Consider the following 6,228-nt stretch of genomic DNA (forward strand, 5'->3'; position numbering starts at 1 on the left):
CATGTATTGGAAGAATCAATATAGTGAAAATGAGTATACTAGCCAAAGCAATCTACAGATTCAATGCAATCCCTATCAAGCTACCAACAGTATTTTTCACAGAACTAGATCAAATAATTTCACAATTTGTATGGAAATACAAAAAACCTCGAACAGCCAAAGCAATCTTGAGAAAGAAGAATGGAACTGGAGGAATCAACATGCCTGACTTCAGGCTCTACTACAAAGCCACAGTCATCAAGAAAGTATGGTACTGGCACAAAGACAGAAATATAGATCAATGGAACAAAATAGAAAGCCCAGAGATAAATCCACGCACCTATGGACACCTTATCTTCCACAAAGGAGGCAAGAATATACAATGGAGAAAAGACAATCTCTTTAACAAGTGCTGGGAAAACTGGTCAACGACTTATAAAAAAATGAAACTAGAACACTTTCTAACATCATACACAAAAATAAACTCAAAATGGATTAAAGATCTAAACGTAAGGCCAGAAACTATAAAACTCCTAGAGGAGAACATAGGCAGAACACTCTCCGACAGAAATCACAGCAGGATCCTCTATGACCCACCTCCCAGAATATTGGAAATAAAAGCAAAAATAAACAAATGGGACCTAATTAAAATTAAAAGCTTTTGCACAACAAAGGAAACTATAAGCAAGATGAAAAGACAGCCTTCAGAATGGGAGAAAATAATAAATAGCAAACGAAGCAACTGACAAAGAATTAATCTCAAAAATATACAAGCAACTCCTGCAGCTCAATTCCACAATTCCTGGGTCTGCTCTCTAGGCTCTAAAGTGAACAGAGGGAGAACAAAGGCGGCCAAGCAAAGATTGAACCTTGAGGCTGACAGAACACCTTTTGGGGCTTCCTGGGAGCAGCATCATCTGCAGAAAAGAAAGAGGCCTTGGTCCAGGAGGCTGAGGAAGTCTTGTCACTTTCCTGGGCCTGCCCTTCCCCAGCGCCCCTCCAGGACTGCCCTCACCGAGGGGCTCCTATGTCTTCCACCCCAACCCCCACCCCAGGCCCAGAAGCTTCTTGTTACCTCCTCTTTCCTTCCTGCATCACAGAGTCACCCCAGGCCCTGACATCCCCTGCTCAGGCTCAGGACTGGAGCCAGTGAGGAATCAATCTGCTCCCTTTACTCAGGTCCGGATCCTCCCCAAAAGGGACCTAAAAGACCAGGGAGCAGGTCCCCAGAGGAGAGGCCTTGCTTCCTGACAGCCTTGGGGGACTGCAGGCAAACCTCCTTCCTTTGCTCCCCTCCAGCCTCTGAGCAGCACACAGCTCTCAGGACCACGGTCCCTGCCCCCAGCTCTTCCTGGTCTTGCCCAGCTGAGTGCCTCCACCCCAGCTCAGGCCCACCACCCCCAGGCACCTCTGCTCAAGGCAGGACTGCTTAGTGATGGAGGCTCTGGGTCACCAAGAGGCTGGTGGTGTGTAGGCCACAGGCTGAACCACAACTGCTGCTGCTCCAGGAGCACAGGCCTGGCCTCAGCCCTTCCCCCAGTCTCTCCTGTGGGGCTCCTGCCTCGCCTGCTTGAGCCACGCCACTTCCTGTGAGAACAGGCCTTTTGAGTTGGGTCTGCAAAGGGCTTGCCACCCCTTCCTCCTGGGATGAGAGCCCGGCCCCTCTCATCTTGGGCCCTGGGTGGGTCCCCTCCCCGCTGACACATCATGTGGAGCCCCCATGCTGCTCTCAGCCCCCTATGAGTCCTGCCCTCACCCTGAGTGCCTGCTGTTCTCACACCACCTACCCTGGGCCCTGCCAGCCAGCAGTCTGTGCTCAGTCAGGGGACTTGGCTAAACCCTTAAGCATCAATAGGCCCTTAGCCTAGTGAAGGCCCCTTCCTTTTCACAATGTCACCTGACAGTGGGGACCTCTCAGAACTCAGGGCTGAGCTTGTCGAGTTCTGCTCTCAGGTGATCTGGGGTCTTATTCACCTGCTCATTTCCAGGATGAGGAGGTTCAGTGAGGGGCAGGGGTTGGCTGGGATTCACCTTCCCCGTCCTCACGCCAGGCCCTGTGCCGCTGCCTTCCCTCTGAATTCTGCCCTCAGTACCTGTTCCTGGAAAGGACTCAGCCCAGGAAGACAGTTATGATGAAAGTGGTGAGGAGCGCAGGGAGGATCCAGGCTTTGGACTTGATGGCTGTGGCCATGGGCTGCATGGTAGAGGGGCCCATGGTTGGTGATGCTGCAAGGAGAGTAAGAGTGAAGCCCTTGTCTAGACCCCAAACTAAGCTGATGCCTCCTCATCCCCATGACTCAGGTACCCCTACTATGCAGACAGTTTACACCCATCAGATGGAGGCCCCTGAGACAGATCCCCAGGCGAGATGGTGGGGAGGGAGGAGCCTAGTCCTCCCAGGGCTCTGACAGCTAATGGGGGAGCAAGGTTTCCAACACAGCCACTCAGTCCTGCTGTGACATCAGAGATGGTGACATGAAAATGGAGTCCTCAGGAGCTGACAGCAGAGGTGGTATTGACAGATTTCCAGAAGGACTGGTGACATTTGAAAAATGATTCTGGAAAGAGGGTACACTGAGAAATCCATGAAATTAAAAAGATGTTTACAGGTTTGGGGTCAGCAAAAATCCATGTTCAATCATCCAAAGGCCTGTGCTGTGAGGAGAGATGTCAGGAAGTGGAAGAGGAAGGATATGACAGAGCATCCCTAGGGCATTGCTCTCCCAGGAACAACTCACTTCCGATGGATCCCTTCCTCAAACAGACAGACAGACACACACAAACACACACACACACGGGAGTGGGTCCATGTCACCATGAGAGGACGATCACTTTCTCCTCCCTTCTCACTTACCCGTGGTCTTCAACATTTCCTCCCAGCGCACCATGAAAGCCTGCAGCCAGGCCCGACAGTCTCCATGGAGACCGTCTTCAGGAAGTCGGTCACCGCTCTGTCATTCTCCCACTTCTCTTTCATGCATCTGCCTCCAGGGTGATCCACTCTCCAGTGTCCATTCTCCAAATCAAAGTGGAGGCTCATTAGTCCATTCAAGCCAAACTGCCAGGATCCACTGATGTGTCTGTCATCCTCACAGTGATATGCCATCCTGGCCTGCAGGGTGAGAGGGTCTGCCCCACCATGGGAAAGAAAGAGCTCAGCCTTTGGGCTTGACAGATTCTGTGCCCCATCTGGGTCCACCTCCCCTGGGTCCATGTCACCTGGGCCCAGCTAATCTGGCCCTGGTCTCTCATGCAATAGTTGCTCTTTCCACTGGACAACTAGGGAAGGACCAATATCTAACTGTATTTTCAAGCCCCCAATCTGCTCCTCCTGTACTTGGACTTTCTACCGTACCTGTGACTCTGTTTTTCTCCAGTGTAAAGTCATGCACTTGGTCCCTGATGTCTCTGAGTATTTCGATCTGTGTTTCCCAGGCCTTTATGGTTTCACTTCTTCCCCCAATGGACTTGTGAATATGATCTTAGCATGACCACAATCATAGGAGAGAAAAACCTCTCCGTCCACCTGACCTAGAAACTCACACCACGGCTGTCCAGGTCTGGGCTGAGGATCGACAGTGAAGTTAAAGGAGAGAGAGTGAGCATCTGTGAAGGCAAACTACAGTGAGGGTGAGGTTGGGAGAAGAAGACCCATAGGCCTCCTCCCCCAGTTCAGTGAGAGCAGAGTAGGGCTGCAGGGCTGGGCTGACTGAGGAGCATGGCCCTGCCTGCTCCCCCACCCCCACACCAGTTACGCCTGAAGAAGACGAAGCCTCAGTCAGGCAAGAAACGCCACAACCCTGGATATGCCCCATTTCTACTCTGTTCACAAGCTGTGCACGTGGCACTAACAGACACACACGTTTCCCAGGGATGGGCCAGGCTGGCTCAGAAGGAAAGGCCTAAACCCAGAGGACTGTCAGCTTCTCTCTGAGTGTCCTGTGGGAGATGCAGAGGGTGAGGGGGCTGAGAGGAAGCAGATCATAGCCAGTGGGGCTGGGGGTGGGGAGGATGAGCTCAGAACCCAAACCTAGATAAGGGAGAGTTTATAATTACGGGTCATTGGGCTTAGCAAGGTCGGGGAGACATGGTGATCTCCCACTAGGATGGGTCTTGGAGACCTAGAGAAAGGCCTGGCTCACATGGCATGAAAGAGAAAATATAGAACTTCCGAGGCAGGTGGTAGAGGAGGGTATCCAAGGCTCAGAGAAGTGAATCTGCTAGGGCAGACGTGGTGTGAAAGGGCAGGAAAGAGTGCAGTCCACCAGCTCCATGGGAAAGCCTCATGGACTCCATGGAGCCCGAGAGGAAAGCACGGATGAGAAGCATCTCCAAGAGCTCAAGGATGACTTTTGCAGAAGGTCAGGGATGGTGATAGCACATGGTGTTTCTGTGGGCTTCTCTCAGGAACAGGGATGGAGTTTGTGGAAAAATCAGATTCCAGGTGGGGGTGCTCTAGGGCAGCAGAAAAGTAGGTGCAGGGGTCAAAGTGATTAGGGAGTCTCAAGGGCAGCCAGGGCCTGACTGCAGAGAATTTGATGCTGGCTCACAGTACAGGGCGATCCTAAAGGCAAGCAGATGGGCAGGAACCTAGATACAAACTGGACCACTGAAAGAAATAAAGAGAGAAGAACACAAGGCTGGATGATCAGGAAGCCAAAGGCAGCCATCCCTATCAAACACCTGATCCAGGCTCATTTTCTGGATCTGAGCCAATTCTCAGAATTCAGCCACCAAAGGTAGAAGCCGCGTTCTAAAGAGGAGGGCCCTTTCATCACTACACCTAGAGCAAAAGTCCTTTCATTCTTTCCCAAAGAGCCACATGGTTATTTACTGGGGTAAGTGAACCTGCAGAAGCAGAAACTACTCTCACATTCACATTGCACTAGTGTGTTTCTAATGTCAGGCACAGGATCCTTAGCATCATCATGGTCCCCCAAGTGTTGAAGCGATGCTCGGAGTACCAGGCCATCAATGGACAGCAGTCCCAGATTCTGTTTACAGTGGTTATCACTGGGTCCACAGACCACACAGTGGTCATTCCACATGCCCTGGACTTGTGACTGGCATGGAGACCTGAGTAGCTAGCAAATTACTGTGGGGTGAAGGCTACCATATTAGTGAATTCCAGATTCAAACTTCAGACCCTACCTCCCCATCCACCAATAGTCTGTGTACACAATATCCTGGAGGAAATACAGAGACAAGTACCAGTCTACAGCCTTTCGAGGGCTGCAGGGGTGTGGTCCCTATCCTATCTCCATTTAATACAACTGTGGCCTTAGGTTTCCTGTAATGGTACAGGAGAAATAGTTCAGGCTTCACAGACCCCAGGTCCCTGCTGTAACCTGCTGTCCCAGCACAGAAGCAGTCACAACTGGTGAATGAGGAGCATGGCTGGAGCTGCTTCTTGGGCAGATGACCCAGCAGAACTGGTGATGTCAGAGGTATCTGTGGTCAGAAAGGTGCTACGTGCCATTTTCTACTTGAAGGCTCACAATACAGACCCCGAGTGTTGCACTAGAGAAAGTCACACCACTTAAACATGCCTCCTGGTATGTTCCTGGGGCCTGGCAGAGATGAGGCCTCTGGTCATGGAATGTCAGAGTTGACCATTGTGATGTGTGCTCATCAACCCCTAATCATTAGTTCAGCTAGACCAGCCATCATAGGATAGAGGCGATTATGTGTTTTGGCATAAGCAGGGCCACAGGGAACAAATAAGACCCACCAGCAGCTGGCCTAGATGTGATACTAGAGTTGTTATATGGCCACTGTCCTCTGCTCACACCTGTGGATTCCTCTATGGCACTTTGGACCAAAGAGTCTACTCTGCAGCAAAGGAGAGGAGGGCATTAGCCCATAACTGCTGGACGGTTTTTATTTTCCTAAGAAAAAGTACTGTATGTTGAAGACAAATCACTCTGAAAAGAAAGAAAGAAAGCAAAACTTTAAAGGTGAATCATGTGCATTATCTTGTAGAAGTTAAGAAAATAAAAAGCAGTTGGTAGTAAGAATGTTAGTTCAAATATGTATGTTTAAACAATTTAAAAAACGATTTTGTAAGAATATACCTATACCTCAAAGGCAACTATGTGTAAAAAAATTTACACAAACATTTTCAGTTAAACCTAGTAAAAGTGATATTGAGAAAGTATTCCATATCCGTAAGTCTGTCTTAGAAATTTGAGATGCTAAAGCATTTCTAAGGCACATTGTACTGGAAGACAAATCTGCTTCTGTGATGCT

At 49.9% G+C, this 6,228-nt stretch overlaps 1 pseudogene; it reads right to left on the minus strand.

Annotated features, from left to right (window-relative positions):
- Positions 1 to 2,089: 2,089 nt before the first annotated feature.
- LOC138444676 (UL16-binding protein 3-like) lies at positions 2,090 to 5,027 on the minus strand (annotated as a pseudogene).
- Positions 5,028 to 6,228: the final 1,201 nt, after the last annotated feature.

This window comes from Ovis canadensis, chromosome 8 (assembly GCF_042477335.2).
Source record: "Ovis canadensis isolate MfBH-ARS-UI-01 breed Bighorn chromosome 8, ARS-UI_OviCan_v2, whole genome shotgun sequence".
Classification (NCBI taxonomy): domain Eukaryota; kingdom Metazoa; phylum Chordata; class Mammalia; order Artiodactyla; family Bovidae; genus Ovis; species Ovis canadensis.